Raw genomic sequence first — 18,153 nt, 5'->3', positions numbered from 1 at the left:
CATAATGCATCCAAGCATTACCTTAAGCGATACCACATCATTAGAGAGATTGTGGCTAGAGGAGATGTGAGAATAGAAAGAGTACCTACAGAGGACAACGTTGCAGATCCGTTGACAAAGCCTTTAACCCAGAGAATACATGACCGTCATTTAATTTCTACTGGGATAAGTTTTAGAAACAATTGGCTTTAGTCCAAGTGGGAGTATGTTGGGGTTTAGTGTCCTATAGATAATTGTTCTAGGATACAAACTTAATGTAAATGAATTGTTCTTTATATCATTTGTTTAATGAGATATATGTTTTATAACTATATAAAGACAATCCCTTTTAAGTACTAAATAAAGTCTAATAAAAGGAAATCCGTAAGTTTATTTAAAGTGATTATAAAGTGTTCATACAAGCATGAAGTGAGACAAAACTTTATAGTAAACTGATAAACTTAAAACCACTCCAAGTCAAGTGATATGTTTGGGATTGACATATCACTGTTGAGACTTGTATGTAACAATGTCTTCTGTCCGACAGAAAGCTGATCTCACAAGCTTCATATATACAGATATCTAGACAGTTACATAGATCCGATGAAACGTTGTTCATTAGGATTGGGGATCCGATTTGAGATAACAGGATGGGTAGATTCATCCTTGTCACCTGTTCATCTCATTGGTATTAATAGGTATAACTAATCCTCAGACTCAAAGGAATATTAATTGGTATTCTGGATTACGGAATGTGATGCTTTGACTCTGGTGTAACACGATCCTTAACAGAGATGGCTCTGGGGTGTGAACATTAGACGTTGGGTATCACAGGAAGTAATTACGGAGTCATTAAATATTGGATTGACATTTATCACTCCCGATAAATGGGAGATACATCCATGGATCGCTTGTGGAAGACTCGACTCTAAATCCTTGCAAGGTGATAGCTTAAGAGTAAGAAATACAGATTTCACTTAACCTATCTTTTTGAGTTGACTCGGCCTGTACAAGTAAAACGAACGTCTCGCTATATGTGACTTGACATCACCCATAGTGATAAGATTCAGTTCAAGGATGTAGTTGATAAAGGATCGAATTATACTGAAACTAATACGGAAAGGTTAACGACATAATCAACCTGTCTTCTTATAGCTCTGGGGGAATAATTACGGACTTGCTAATCACATACTCTGTACATCATTCCGTTATGCAAAGATTAAATATAATTCTTTGAAAATTAATTTAATAACGTTGCATACGGCTAGAAGCAATAAGAACCTAATGGATCACACATAAGACTTGGAACCTAAAAGAGAGATAGATGTTAATTAATTGATAGAAGCCCAATTGAGCCCAATAAGGCCCATGGACATAAGGGGGTCGAAATTCATGTAGTGATATACATGAATAATTAATTTGATTTTGTTAATCCTAATTAGATTAGGAATATGAATTAAATTAATTAAGAAATAATTAAGTTAGGAGTTTTAATTAGATTAATATACTCCTATTATTATCCAATAAGGTTATTATTATTATCCTTAATATATTAGATATATAGTGAGATAATAATTAGGAATTCTATTCCGAATGGAATTCCTATTCAGTAACCTAATTCTATCTAACTAGGGATTAGATACAAGAGAATATAAATACCCCTTCCCTTGAGATTTTCGAAATCCAAGCAAGCCATACCCTACTTGTGATTTTCGAAATTCACCTAGTCCAAGAGAGAGAAAATTCGACACCCCTAGTTCGAGGACGAGATTTCTCTACGGCTTCGTTTGATCAATTGATTTTCATCTATTTCTTTTATCATTGATCTTGTGTTGATTAATTAGAGGCAATATACTTTGGTTGCTATTCAACGGTTGATACTAAATTAATCTTCCTGTGTTTTATTTCGTGTTTGGGAACTCGAAGAAGAAAAACAAACAATAGGGAGAAATTCGTTTTACTACTCCTACATCAGGCCAGTTCACGATTTCGCGGATTCCCGGAGATTGAACCGTCGGATCGTCGCGATTTTTGGACAGAAGCTTCTAGACATATTCTTCCACGTTTCCACCGAAGGGATTGTCGTTCGGAGGACTAGAAGGTCTGTTTCGGATAGGGACAGATTGGTAGACAGTTTCTATCTCTTTTGAAGTTGTGGGCACTTCATTAACAACGGTAGATTGATCATCAAGAGGTAATTCTTCTTATCCCTCTTTATATGAAATAACGGTTAACGGATCTTGTGGTTTATGGAAATAGGTTAAAAATTTTATATTTCCGCTGCTATACCTTAGCCTAATTTCCAACAAGAATCTCAAATGAGATTTTCAAAATCTCGATCGCGACAGAGAGTCTCAGTGAGAAATAAATCCTGCTTAAGTTTCTGGCTTGCTGGTTCGGTAGAGATATGGATAATCTCTACAAGGATTGTTTTCTGTTAGGCCAAAAACTTGTATCTTTTACATATTCAACTTATAAAAATTATTTGTTCTTGCACTAATGTTCCGGTAATAATATTTAAGCCTGTAAAAACTCAAAAACAACACTAAAAATTGAATTAAAGGTTAGCCATAAAGGCTTTCCTTAAACGAAGAGTTTACAAATAAATAATTTCATTAACATGAAACATATATACACAACCACAAAAATTGAAAATATGCAAACTAAAACATAGAAACATGTTTACAGAGAACAACATGCTAAACATAACGAAACAAATCTAATCTTTATCTTCATGAATGGAAATTCCTCGTTCTTGTACTCGGTTTATTTATATGAATTGTGTACCGTCTCGTCTTAAAAGAAAGAAACCAAGGACCAAGAACTCGAAATAGTTAATATTCATGTTTGACAAATCATTCGTTCTCCAAGAACTCGAGATCAATGACGGAGAATGGTTCATTCTCGCTCCAAGGAACGAAACTTGCACTAAGATACAACGAATAAAATTCTCATATCCAATTTTCTTGTTTCTTCGAACAGGAAGTAGATATCAAATCGTCTATTTAAAATATAGATTTTTTTTTTTATTTTTCAACCTTCTAGGAGTTTCTGCTCATGTAGAGATTCTGAAAATCTCAACTGAAATTTTTGATTTTCTAATTTTTTTGATTTTATTCACCAAAAGGCACAAAAGATACCTTTTCATTTTTCAATAAGCATGATTTTTTGGTTAGGAACCAACAAATTAAAAACTTGACATATTTTTCAACATTACAATTTTCATTCTCAAAATTTCTGAATTCCTTAATCTTTAATGCATTAGTTTAAACACAAAAAAAAAAAAATATTGTACAGTAATGTTGTGGATTCTTCCCATATTTTAAATAGACGATTTGATATCTACTTCCTGTTCGAAGAAACAAGAAAATTGGATATGAGAATTTTATTCGTTGTATCTTAGTGCAAGTTCCGTTCCTTGGAGCGAGAATGAACCATTCTCCGTCCTTGATCTCGAGTTCTTAGAGAACGAATGATTTGTCAAACATGAATATTAACTATTTCGAGTTCTTGGTCCTTGGTTTCTTTCTTTTAAGACGAGACGGTACACAATTCATATAAATAAACCGAGTACAAGAACGAGGAATTTTCATTCATGAAGATAAAGATTAGATTTGTTTCGTTATGTTTAGCATGTTGTTCTCTGTAAACATGTTTCTATGTTTTAGTTTGCATATTTTCAATTTTTGTGGTTGTGTATATATGTTTCATGTTAATGAAATTATTTATTTGTAAACTCTTCGTTTAAGGAAAGCCCTTATGGCTAACCTTTAATTTAATTTTTAGTGTTGTTTTTGAATTTTTACAGGTTTAAATATTATTACCGGAACATTAATGCAAGAACAAATAATTTTTATAAGTTGAATATGTAAAAGATACAAGTTTTTGGCCTAACAGAAAACAATCCTTGTAGAGATTATCCATATCTCTACCGAAACAGCAAGCCAGAAACTTAAGCAGGATTTATTTTTCACTGAGACTCTCTGTCACGATCGAGATTTTGAAAATCTCATTTGAGATACTTGATTTTCAGCAAAAAAAAAATGCTTCAATCCTTCACTTTTTCCATTTTATTCTCTAATTAAAACACATTTTCTTCTTCCACAATCAATTCCACACCATATCAGCTTTAATTTTTACAACTTTTCACCTATCCAACATACATTCTTTTTCCATAAAATATTTTTGATTTTTTTCCATACACCTTTTTACTATTCATCTTTTTCCCTACACACAAACTCAATAACGTAACCCTCCATTTTTCTATCTTATCACAATTTTTCTATTTTTCTCTCACAAATCCGACATTTATACACCAAGCCTAGACATAATAAGGTTACTTATAATGTTTCCTTTACCTCCTACATTAATCATTTGCGTGTTGATTATAGAGCTCACATTCGACATTACTTCAGATGAGGAATGGACACTAGTATAGAAATGGCCTATAGCCACGGTCGTTTGCCGTCATTAGCCACGGTTGTTTAACCGTGGCCAAAGGGGGGCGTGACAAATGCTTGGCATCGTTAGCCACGGTTTATCAACCGTGGCCAAAGGGGCATTAGAGTCGGTTTTTACTTATAACCGACTCTAATGCCTTACGTTTGCCACGGTTGTTACAAAAAAAATGTGGCTAAATGATTTTTTAGCTACGGTTATTTGTGACAACCGACTCTAATGATCTGATCATTAGAGTTGGTTGATCATTAGAGTTGGTTATTCTAACGCTAAAGGGTTCTTTAGGCACAGATCATCATTCGAGTTAATTTGATGCATGTCTCTATATATCCTTATTTATCAAGGAAGATGAATTTAGGTGACACATTTCCAAATTAATCTGATGCTCATCAATTAACATAAAACACCTTTAAGCTGATGATCATCCATTAACATAAAACATAAACACATTTTCAAATTAATCGGTACAAAATTACAAATCACACATTTATAAAAATGTTTGATTACAAATTTTGTATAGTCTCATTAAATTTAAAGCTAGAGAATTCAACATTCAACATCTTCCAATACACACTCTTCTTATTCTCAAACACAAAACCAATGCCTAGAACACCTATTCGAATCCCGTCATTCCCAGCATGAAATCAAACTCTAGTAGCATCACTTCTGTTAACAAAATAAATTAAGATTAGAGGGCTAGAAAAAACGAAATTAAAATAAATTGTTTAAGAAAGATTCAGGCAGATTTTTACCTCGGAGCAACAAATCGCCAGATCTGCGAGGGTAGCCAAAAGAGTGAGAGACTGGATCTGTAAACGAGAAAATAAAAAACTCTTAAAATAACAGCAAAATCAAAAAACAAAGACGGTTCATGAGAAGCGAGGCGGAGCAAACAATGACGGCTGCAACAAAATAACCTTACCTCTAGGACGAACGACGGAGCCGCGATGAGGAAGATGGAGGAAGGCGGTCTATGACAGGCGATGTGGAGCAAACGATGACGGCTGCGAACCAAGGCTAAACGGAAACGAGACAACGGTGGAAACTACACAACAAACTGAGATGGTGGTATAGGGAGAAGCTGCTGCTGGATGTTTTTAGAGAGAATAAGAAGGGGGGCTGCGTGAATGAGGGTTAAATTTAACCTAAAAAAATATGAATTTATACCCATAATTATCTCAAATCTATCCTTAAACTCTTCATTCACTAGTAATTAACCTCATAACTTTCTGTTCTCCTGATTTTACCTCATGTTCCTTTTAATTCTTACAAATCTGCTCACTTAAATTGATTTAACTTCACCCATAATTCCAAATTAATCCATGATTTTGGATTAGAATTTTTATCACAACCCATTAATTCATTTTAATTACCCAATTCTACTTAGTAATTAATTTAGTTAAGTTAATTTGTAATTCCTATTAGCTTAATCTAGTTCAGTTGAGTCGGTTAAATTAATTAACTAAGTATTTCTATTTTTATTAGGTTAAATTGGTGAAACTTAATTGTTGTGGATTAATTATTTTATTTAACTATTTTTTTTTAATTAATTTAATTAGCTAAGTGTTATAGGTTTATTTTTATTTTTTTGAAACAAAAAAAAAAAGTCATTTTTTCTTTAATTTCTTGTTATGGACAAAGTAAGGGTTTTTGGATTAATATTATTTGACAGGGTTCTATTAGGAACCGTGACAAATAATATCATTTGCCACGGTTTCATAACAACCGTGGCAAATAAGGTACCTTTTTACCATGGTTGGATAAAACCGTGGCAAATAACACCTTATTTTCCATGGTCCCTCTAGGAACCGTCACAAATAAGGCACTTTTTGCCATGGTTGGATGAAACCGTGACAAATAACACCTTATTTGCCACGGTCCCTCTAGGAACCGTGGCAAATAACATTATTTGTCATGGTTCTGTTAAGAACCGTGACAAATAACATTATTTGTCATGGTTCTGTTAAGAACCATGGCAAATAAGACGTGGCAAAAGGCCATTTTTATACTAGTGGGAAACGGTATATGCACTCTTTCGGGCCAAAGTTTGTGTTTCACGATATTCTCTTTTGGATTTTACTACAGAGATTTACATTTAGGACTTTGGATAAAATTTATGAAGTTGGGTATGCGGAGATGAATATTTGGCTTTCCTACTCAAAATTTTGTGATAAGCCTCAACAATTTTCAAAACAGTCTGATTTGGAACTATTTGACGAATTTGGATGACTTTGATCCCAATAACACTTCTAGCAAGCCCCTTAAAGATAATTGTATTTTCTGTTTCCATTAATTTTGGGCATGTTGAAGGGTAGAAGGTTCGAAGTCGAGATTTGTTTGTCATGGATTGCATTTTTAAAGGATTGATGGTAGATAACGTTGGCCACCTTTTTGCCAATTTACACAAGTTCAACCACTAAGAAAGTTCCTTTGGGTACCTTGATTACGGATTCACCAATTTTGGCTAGTTTATTTGCAAGTTCGATGTTGGTACTTCGAGTTCACATGGCAAATGTATTTAAAGCAGCTGGTAATTAGGAAGCGAATTTTGGTGAGGATGAAGTAAGAGATTGAGGATGAGGACCCACGTGAAGACGTCGGGGACAACATATATGAAGTTGTGGGTTAGCCACCAGTTTTGGATCACGTAAACAGTTATTGGAGCAGTTCCCGTAACGAGCAAACAATAAAGTTTTTGGCACAAATAAATGCCAACAATAGACGAACGAACTTAAGCATCGATGAGGTAGATAAACACATCTATAATTTGAGGAAGGAACATAAATCCACTCGCCGTCGGTCATTATCATATTTCCACCGCCACGGAGTCGAGTCGACGCGTTCTCCATATTTTGAATTACGGATTCTCCTTCACATTCAGGTTTTATCTATCCTTACTTTTTAGTCTATTTCTATTTTTATTTTCCTCTTTTATCCTTGTTATCTTTTCTGATTTATCAATTTTTGCACAATAAGGGCATTGTCCCATTTAAGTGTGGGAGGAGATAGTTCACTTATCTTATTTTGAGTACGAATGTGGAGATAGTTCACTTATCTTATTTTGAGTACGAATGTTTGTCATATTATTTTTGCACACACATTTTTCCCTACGTAAAAATGTGTACATATTACATATGATAATACATATTACATATGCTAAAAATTTATAAATATACTATTAAGGTTATATAAATATGCTAGAAATAAATAAATATTTCTACAAGGGCAACAATAATAGATATTATTAAAAACATCTCCGACACGATTTTATGAAGAAAATGTCTTGAGTAAATGTATATAAGTAATAAATTCTTTATTTCGAATTTTCTTTTATATTATGCCAATGCATGATAATATAATTCTTATTTCTATTTTTCAATTAGGTTTATAGGCATTAATCAAATTAACACTTTTTGCTTGGTTTGATTTCGTCTTACTTTAAAATACAATTGAAGTTTTTAGGGAAACTATAGCCATAATACATGTTGATTTAAGTCAATATAGGATGAATGTACTATTTTCTTTCCCATTTAAAAATTTTGTTTTATAACTCATATTTAATTAAGTAATTGAATCCTTAACTTCTGGCCACGATTGCGACCACCCATGTCATAGTCGAGGTATGAAAGGGAAGAAAAATTAATAAAACGGTACCTTTGGCCACGGTTGCGACCACCCTTATCATGATTGAGGTATGAAAGGAACGTTAAAATTAAAAGCAAAATAACGTGTCTAAGTTTAAAGTCACGGTTGCGTCCATCCATGGCATGGTCGGGACCTCTTAAACAGACATAAATAAATGTATATAAAGTCACGGTCGAGACCACCCTTATCACGGGCGTGCTTAGCAAATAAGTTAACAAAAAAAAAACCTAAATTCATGTTTATATATTTTCGTATAGGTTTGGGAAAAGGAAATTTTGTGCTTATAAATGCCTTGAGACCGAAGATCAAAAACATGCGTGCTTACACCCGTCCCGAATGCTTCATTACAAAAAATGTCATACAAGACGGATGATAGTCACTTTTATCCTAGCTAGTTTGATGTTTTGCGTATAAATTTACCTTAAAGAAATTTATTTATTTTTGGTCTAACTAATTTAAAAATGTTATGTGGAAATATATTCTATTTTCAAAGATCGTTTGAAAGGATAAATTTAAATGATAATTTTGCTCGGGACTAGCAAAAGCTTAAGTGTGGGAGTCTGTTAAGCCCAAAATATACCTAAAATAACATCGATATTTACCTCAGTTTTGTATGAAAATCATGTCAATTATATTCATTCAGAATACTTTTACGTCTATATTTGTTTCTATTGTGCAAGGTACTTAATTATTTGGTAAAATCCAAATAGGAGCTAAAACGAAGCAAAAACGAGAGGAAAATCATATTTACGAGCTAAAAACATGTGCAAGATCAGAAGACCGATACGAGGTGTTGGGAAGCAGTCGGGAGCGGGAACATAAGTCCCTGTCGCGACCGAGATTCCCAATATCTCGGTCGCGACACGCTCACTTCAGCACCGGAAATACATTTTCGTCAGCAATCTCCCTCAAGCCCCAGGTCGCGACTGAGAGTCTAATAATCTCAGTTGAGACAGCGAAGATCCTGCATAGTTTTCACATGTTTTAATTCCAAACAACGTATCCGTTCATCGGGATAGAGACATCTCTTCACCAACGGACATGTCTCTTCAAACATACCTCTTGGAATATTATAAATAGATGAAGAAGTTTCAGAATTAGTGGTGTGCAATGTTGATTATTTCAATGTTGTTATGTTGGTAGTTCTAATTCATAGTTTGGTTACACAAACTTGTTATAAAGTTACAAGTTTGTGTAAATAGTTTAAGACACAATATGTAGTTATTATTATTGTCGTTTAGAGTTCAAGTTTGGTTCGAAGATAAGTTGCATTCTGGTAGTAGACGATCCATCTCTATTCTGAGATTCAGCGAGAGGAACTAACGGCTGAAGCGCAAAAGGGTCTGACAAACCTATGGAGTTTGAGGGAAAGATTGACAAGCTGGAACTCAAAGATTTCGTCAAAATGCTATCCATGTTTCTTCTTCTCTGTTAACTTGATTCGATTCATAATCAATTAATAATATATCTTTTCAATTCAATACATTCTTCCTGTTGTTATTTTGATATTGTTCTGACAAAATGATTTTCAAAATGATAAATTGGTGTTTTTATTAAAACGTTTCATACAATCAAATTTACAAAGAAACTTTGTTGAACACTTGAAAGAATTAGTTTTTACGGATGATATGATCGTGATCGCGGCTTATCGGATATAAAATACTAATTTGATTAAGGTAGAAATCTGCTCCGATCCAGAGAGATTTCTACGGTTCAAAGCCTATTAATTGTGTTAATCGATAAATTGTTACATCTTAATAATCTTATCAAAGTTATAAGTTGTTTTCTTGCTTTGTGTAAACAAGTCTCGAATTCTACTTTAACCTAAAACTTAATCTCTACATGTTGTAATCTTAACTATAACCAAAATTAGGATTAGAAACCAATTTAAACCATTTCAAACCATAAACGTTTTCCTATAAACTTTGAGAAGACGAATGTAATCAAGACAATAAATTCTAATCAAATTATCATACGTTCCCTGTGGGATCGATATTTTATTACTACAAGCGAAACCGTGCACTTGCGGAAATCGCCTAACAAGATGGTCTAGACCATTTGAGGTCAAGGAACCTCACCATTCGGGAATGATTGAGATCGAAGGGAAAGATGGGACAACCTAAAGAATAAATGGACATCGCCTTAAGCTCTATCTTGGTAAAGATAACACGGACAAGCATGTCATGTACCTCAAAGACAAATAAAGGGGGAATCTCATCAGTAAGTTGTCTTCTCCACCCTAACTCTTTACATTTTGCACTTTCATGATTAAAATTGCAATATAGGAACTTATTGCAAATTTTGAATGTGAGGAGGACAAACTTACAAAAAATAATTCTTTTGTTTTAAATTTTTATTGTGTCGTGTCTAGTTTAATTTTAGGAAAAAGTACAAAAATAAACCTTGTCATTATACCTGTTGTCGATCGGCACTCTTGTGGTTTAAAATTTACAAACTAATACCTTGAGACTCATTCGGTTAGCAAACACAAGCCAAATTGACTAACAGTGTTAAAAGTCAAAGAGAAAAGAGTTAATTTTGTCCTTATATATATTTATTTTATAAATTAATCCTCCTTATTATCTAATTATCACAAACAAACCCCAAAATAAAAAATAAAAATCAATTACACCATTTTCTTCATCTCTCCTTAATTTCTTATTTTTTTTCTATTTTCTCTCTCTTTCTCTCTATCATGTCCTCCAACAATCCTTATGGTAAGCAAGCTACCAAGGACGATAATCTGAGCTCCGGCAACCGGAAAACACCTGCTTCAAAGCTGGATTTTGTGATGGTCAATTGGTTATTGACTTTCTCAGTTAACTTCTTCGAAAACTCATTTTTCTCTAATTAGATTTAAATTGAACTCTGAATCTTTATGATTGTGTGTTTCGCATGTTTTTGCTCAGTGGCTTCCATGGATCATCAATTTCTGAATCCATATCTGGATTCAGTAGGTGCACCCAACTTACGACAGGGGTGTAATTTTGCAAGTGGTGGTGCTACTCTACTTCCAGCAAATGCAGCTTCAACAAATCCGTTTTCATTTGGGATTCAGATTGCTCAGTTTATCAGATTCAAGGCCCGAGCTCTTCAATTACTAGCAAAAGGTACCAGAACCACTTTATTAATGTATTGTCTATATAATGTGAGCCGAAATTAATATTCTTCCTGTATGTTTTAGATAAGAAATTTCAGAAGTATCTCCCCCCAAGAAAACTATTTCAAGCGAGGTGTTTACATGTTTGATCTCGGACAGAATGATCTTGATGGTGCATTCTATTCCAAATCAGAGGAACAAGTGGTTGCTTCAACGGAGGTTAACCAATCAGCCTATTTTTACCATATCTTCAAATATTGGCAATCAAATTTGTGTTTCTTATTCTTGTGACCTGCATTGCAGAGACTATACAATGGAGGCGTGCTGAGTTTTTGGATTCATAACATAGGCCTGCTTGGTTGCTTACCAATAATCATTTCAATATTCAGGAAGAATGCATCGAGTCTTGACCAGCTTGGATGTGTTACTTGTAGACGATACTTGTAGAGAGAAAAATAGAAAAAAATAAGAAATTAAAAAGAGATGGAGAAGATGGTGTAATTGATTTTTATTTTGGGATTTGTTTATGATAATTAGATAATAAGGAGGGTTAATTTATAAAATAAATAAATATAAGAACAAAATTAACTCTTTTCCTTTTGACTTTTACACCGTTAGTCAATTTGGCATGTGTTTGCTTACGGAATGAACCTCAAGGTACCAGTTTGTAAATTTTTAAACCACAAGGGTGCTGATCGAAAACATGTGTAACTACAAGGTTTATTTTTGTATTTTTTCCTTAATTTTATGTTGTGTATAGCTTGATTTTATTTTATTTGGTTTTTGTTTGCTTAAATAGGTCCTAAAACCCCACTTCCTTCGAAGTTAAACTTCGTTACTTGTCCCTGGAAATTGAAAATTGAGTCTAATATTGCATGCTAACTAGTTTAGGTATATGACACAATCATTGTATCTGTAAAAGCATGGGCTAAGATCACACCTAGACCCTACTTTGAATAAAATGCTAAAATCATTACGTAGGTAGATAAGTTAAGAATTGAAGGCATGTGAAGTTAAACTTGAGCTTGGGAGAACTAGTAGTACAAAATTAAAACCCAACGAATTGTGAGTTGTACTTGAGCCTAAGAGCGAACATCAAAAAGCTTTTTTCTTAACATTTAACTTGTGAGAAATTATAGATTTTGCACTAAATACTGAGTTGAGTCTACACGCACTGATGTGAAATAGTAAATGATGGAACAAGCCTTCGTAGGATTAACCTTTTTCTTTACCTTATTTTTGTCTTTTTCATCAATTCTAGGAAGCCCATTTGAGCCTTATTTTTGTAAATTTTAGATGTTAGTTTTTCTTCTTTCTTACCCATATTTTTGCAAACTTTCACTAAGTTTGTTTTCTAACCCTTGTTTTTACAAACTCCTATAGAGTTTGTTTTAGCACTTTTTCTTTATTTATGTCATTTTAGAAAGCAAACCAAAAGGCTAAACTGTGAACATGCACACTTGTTTCAATAAAGGACCAAGCATTCGATTCACACCTTAAAGAAAAAAAAGGGGAAAACATCATTCTCTGGTTTCAATTATGATCAAATCTTACAATTTTGATCATACCAAAAAGAAAAAAAAAGAGAAAGAAAAGGAAAGAAAAGAAAAGAAATCTCCTAAATTTCAATAAAAAGCTCGTTCCCTTTATGTTTGCTAAAAGCCATTTATACTTTGTTTTTCTAGTGCTAAATTTCTTAAACCTTTTAACTTACCTACCCTTTAACCACATTACAACCCGATTTTGAGGCTATTTTTGATACTGTTGGAGTCAAGTAGCAAAGTAGAGGTACTCGGATGAACGTGCAAACTCACCGTAATTTTGAGCATGAACAAAAGTCGAGAGTAAACACTTAAGTTACTTAAATATTATGTGAATTGAGCGAACAACCAATGGTGAGGTGTTTACTTAGCTATCTCTTAAGCTCGTTTAATTAACATGTATCCTTTTCTTAAAAGTATGACATATGCTAATTGAACAACGACTTTTGGACATTGTATCTCTATTTTGTGCTTCCGAATGCATGTGATTACAGCTGTTTGAGTTTGTGTCAAGCACCTAGTCAAACCGGGAGGTTTTTCTAGCCTGGCTTGTTGATTGCGGGTTTAGTTTTTAGTTTACTTGGGGAGAAGTAAAGTTTTAAGTGTGAGGAGGTTTGATATGGGTCAAAACCCTCTATCTCTTGGTACGGTTTTTAGGGTAGTTTTACTTTAAATTCAGCAAATAAGCAAGCATTTCTTGCACTTTTATCTAATTGTTTCAATTATTTAGTTTTCGCACTTACTTTAGCATTTTTTATAGTTTTTATGTCTTTCGAAGTGTTTTTGGACAGAATAACATCGAAATATCACACACTTGAACTTCACCTTATTTATTTTGGCCAATTGATTCACCAAAAGTCGCACCAAAAAGAGTTTTTACTCAAATCCGAAGACTGATGGATCAATTTGGCCCTTGGACTGATGATTTTTGGAGTTTAATGTTTGTGTGCAAGTCAGACATGGGCGAAAATGGTGAAAAAACGCAATTCGGGGACCCCCAGGAGCAGCCTCAACGAGCTGGGTGCACCAGTCCGCTGATTTGGCCTATAGTAGCTATCGGAAATCAGCTAAAAAGCTTATTTCTGGCCCCGCAAAGTGGATTTTGACACTCGGATTTCCTATTCGAGTTTGGAAACACTGTAAATTAGTTTTGGGTCAGTCTGTATCTATAAATCTTTCGCTTCTGTAATTTTACATTCCCCCTACCTTGAGAATCCTCCTTCCTTCCATTTGCCATTGAAGAGCTCCACCTCCAAGCTTCAAGGATTCACAAGGTTCCATCTTTCAGTCCTAGGAAGATGACTGCTTGGTCGACAAGTTCGCTGAAATGGATTTCTATTCTCTATTTATTCCCATTTGCTTAGATTTTTCCTATGTATCCTAGGTTGATTGTACTTGTGACATATTTTCTACATCTTTAATATAATTTTCAGTATTGATTTCTTAATTGATTGCTATTTCTTCTGTTTATGCTTTACTTAATTGGTTTAAATCATTCAAAAATCCAAATATAATCTAGATTCATATTGCGAGTCGAATTTGATTATCCCTAATCACATAACCTATGAAATTGACAAATCCATAGTTGGCAAGACCCAAATTCCTGAACCTTATAGCTAGCTCGGCCTGTAACAAAGGAATAACGGGCTAGGAACCCTAGAATGATAAGTAGGTTTAATCGCCTTAGGCCTAAGCAACTCAGATTAGATTATAAATTAATTGTTAAATTAGGTTGAAATTCAATTATCGTACCATTCCATTCACTTCATGGTTTAATTGTCTTGCTTAAGATCACTTAGGAGTAGGATTAACTTAGATAAAACCAATCAATCCAACCCCTCCATCGCCTAGATAACATTAGAAGCCTAGTAGTGTGGTACTTGCGGTATAAATCCTGTGGATTCGATACATAGACTTGTCCAGATTTATTACTTGATAACGACAGGGCGCATCAGGTACGCTTTCTATTCTCACATCTCCTCTAGCTATGATCTCTCTAATAAGATGATATCGCTTAAGATAATGTTTGGATGCATTATGAGACCGTGGTTCCTTTGCTTGTGCATTGGCTCCATTGTTATAACAGTACAGAGTAATGGGATTCACAATGTCAGACACCACTCTTAATTCTGTCATGAACTTTCTAATCCAAACTGCCCCATTTGCTACTTCTGGAGCTATGATGTACTCTAACTCAGTCGAAGAGAAAGCAACGCTTCCCTGCCTGGAACTCTTTCAACTAACCGTGCCCCCATTCAGGATAAACAGGTATCCTGTTTGGGATCTGAAAACATTCTCATCTATTAGATGACTAGCATCCGAAAATCCTTCTATTTTCAGTTCTCCACCTCCATACACCAGGAACATGTCTTTAGTCCTTCTCAAGTACTTAAGAATGTTCTTGACAGCAATCTAGTGATCATTTCCTGGATTTCCCTGATAACGACTTGTCATGCTCAATATAAACGCTACATCAAGGAGCTCGAATATATCCTGCTTGCTGGGTGGTGTGTTGTCCTCTGCTTTTAACTTATTTGTCTCCAGATGTTTATGTCAGTTGCCTATAGGTTTTGAATGGGATCGAAATCTGCTTATGCTACGCTCCCTAGATGGGTTTCTCTGCCTTTTTTCGAGTTTCTTGTTTTTTTCGAATGTCGAGGAGGAGTTTGTGACCGAGAATATCTTTTTGTAGGGGAAGGACTTCGGGAATGCTCTTTCGGGGTTGATGATTTGTGGCGAATTTCTGATCAGCTTCTGTCCCTGTGGGGGGCGTCGTTGGGTTCGACGGGGGGAAGCTCCGATGCCAAAGTCAGTGTAAAGTATGAAAGAGTAAACTGAATTGACAAAGTAGGGTTTCTAGGATTGTGTGAATGTGTACCTTGATAGCTTGAGATGCAAGCTATATATAGTAGTGAAGTTGTAACCATTAGTACCTAGAAAGTCTCCATTAATGCTTCATTAATGGCGGTTACTGGTTTCCTTTAAGTATGCCCGTTAGCTTATTAATAGCTTATTAATGGTCTTTATTGCGGGATCGGCTCAGCTGTTCTGCTGGCGGATTGAGAGGTTATGGCGATTCGCCACATAGGTTCGCCCGCGGATCTCTTGTGGTGAGGTCTTGGTGATCCGCCTGTCGGATCTCCTTGTTTGATACGCCGTAACATTCCGGTATCAGGCGATCAATACGTGGTCGTTCTAGGCGAATATCTCCTTTGATCCTTTGGATAATATCCCAATGTTATCAAGGGTTTTAGTGGATTCCCGACTGGATTCTGCTACATGAACAAGATTATTTCGAAGGTCCTCATTCGCCCTTCGCAATCGACGTTTAAGGTCGACCATCTCCTATTCATAAGCCGTATTTGTGTCATCCATCTCCTTCTTCATAGCTATAGAATTTTGGCTTAACCTCAGAGATACTTCTTCTACCAAAATCTAATATTGAGGGTCAAGTTGAGCTTGGCGTTCTACTTCCTTATTAACCTCTTCTTCATGGTTCTAATGAATCTCTGATTGAACTCGATTGGATACAGCCATCTTTCAATGATATGATTTATCATTGACTTATCAGATCCACGTTCACAACACTAATTATATTTGTGTATCTGAACTTGTCTATGTGTCCAAGTCATCTTGGCAATCCTCCATCGTATTAACCTGTAAAATAGAACTAGAGGTCAGATGGGGCGAAGTTCGGTGAACCCGCTCGGATACCTAAGTTAATATCTGATTTAGGAAGGATTGAAGAGTATAGACTAGTTGTGAGATAATAGTTAATGTATCGTATCTTGTGTCTATACTTATTTATATATATGGTTTTTTAGGTTAATTCCTTCATTGATTAGGAATCCTTATGAATTGAGGATATTCATGTCCCGTAATGAATCTAAGTCCTATGAGGAATCCTTTGTCATTTAGGATTCTTGAAGGTTCCTCCGTCGAAGGAAGCCGAAGCCTTTGAGGATGTCCTTGGTCTAGCTCCTTTGCATGTGATCTTTAATCTCAAAAGGGTTGGTGCTGACATTATCCGTGTGATGTCATTTTGTATGATATCACATACTATTTTTTATTTTTAGTCCATCAATGTTTTTTTTTTCATTTCAATATATTTTTTTTATTTTAGTTCCTTAATCGGTTTCTTTTTCATTTTGATTTTCTTTTCATGCTATTTTGTTGGATAAATATTTTTGATAGAATCAATGATAAATATTAAATTAGCTATTTTATTGGAAAAAAAAATAATTGAGTTAAAGTGTAATGTTTTATGATAAGTGGACCCTATAAAATATGGAAGTAACAAATAATTATAGTGGAGTGTTATTTATGATTGTTGCTTTTGACTAGGTGAAACCAATAAGAACAAAGATTTGTTACTTCCATTAGAGGTGCTCCTATAATGCAAGCAACTTCAAAAGTTGTCAAAATCTAACACATTATCTCAAAGAGTAAAATTTTATTTTCACTCTCATTCATTACCTTTGACAGCTTTTATTAAAAAATGCTAACTCCAAAAGTTGTCACTATGGCCTTGTTTGGCAAGCTGATAACTGATAACTAGGGATGTAAACGGGGCGGGGCGGGGATTTGATTTCCCATCCCCGTCCCGTCTAAACGGGGATTCCCCATCCCCGCTTGCTAAACGGGGACAAAAATTGTCCTCGTCCCCGCCCCCACGGGAAAACCGCGGGTACGGGAAATCCATGTTTACCCATTTATCAGGAGACACACAATGGTGCTCCATACATCAAAATTTCCACAAATTATTTCAATCTCTCAACAAAAGCTACTCTCTTCAACTTGCTGACAAAAAAAATTGACATTGTCACACCAAAATTAGAAAAAGACTGTGGAGTAGATAGGAGACTACAAGTTAGGGCACTACACTACAATTTAGGGGAGAACTGCATTACAATTTAGAAAGATTCTATGACATGAATTACATTCCAGCAAAAAAAAAAGCAATATCACAAATTCCCATGGCCGAGCAAAAATAAACTAGCAACAGGTCCAATCCTGCAAAACTCATCAAGAATTGTATGTCCTCAACAATGCTCAGGTTTATACCTCAAGCATGAAGGTTTAACAAACGGTGCCTTCTATGGTTATTTTGTTTTTGACAAAGTACCATTACTTGGTGTGTTTTAACCATTGGATGATGGAGTATAAAATTAATCCAATGGTGAAAACACACAAAGTAAGGCTTACTTTGTCAAAAACAAAGTAAGTATAGCCTTTACCTTAACATAATTCAATAATGCTAATTAAACTTTTAACTACCACAATATGCAAACACATATACAAAAAAAAAAAAAATCAAAACTGTTATACCTTGAGTCTATGATCTCCACCAACAATTGTGATCCTAAATATATGTTCGTGATCATCTAGCAGCTCCAACCGTTCAGTGCTAGTCGTAGCTGGAAGTCCCGA

At 34.7% G+C, this 18,153-nt stretch overlaps 1 long non-coding RNA gene across 1 annotated transcript; it reads right to left on the bottom strand.

The window, feature by feature from the left end:
- Window positions 1-4,741: 4,741 nt before the first annotated feature.
- LOC136200909 (uncharacterized) lies at window positions 4,742-5,583 on the bottom strand. The gene is made up of 3 exons (XR_010673602.1): window positions 5,360-5,583; window positions 5,190-5,246; window positions 4,742-5,103 (listed from the first exon to the last, which is right to left on the bottom strand). It is a non-coding gene; the product is annotated as an uncharacterized lncRNA (long non-coding RNA).
- Window positions 5,584-18,153: the final 12,570 nt, after the last annotated feature.

This window comes from Euphorbia lathyris, chromosome 7, assembly GCF_963576675.1.
Source record: "Euphorbia lathyris chromosome 7, ddEupLath1.1, whole genome shotgun sequence".
Taxonomy (NCBI): domain Eukaryota; kingdom Viridiplantae; phylum Streptophyta; class Magnoliopsida; order Malpighiales; family Euphorbiaceae; genus Euphorbia; species Euphorbia lathyris.
This window is presented reverse-complemented; position numbering and strand designations above follow the sequence as displayed.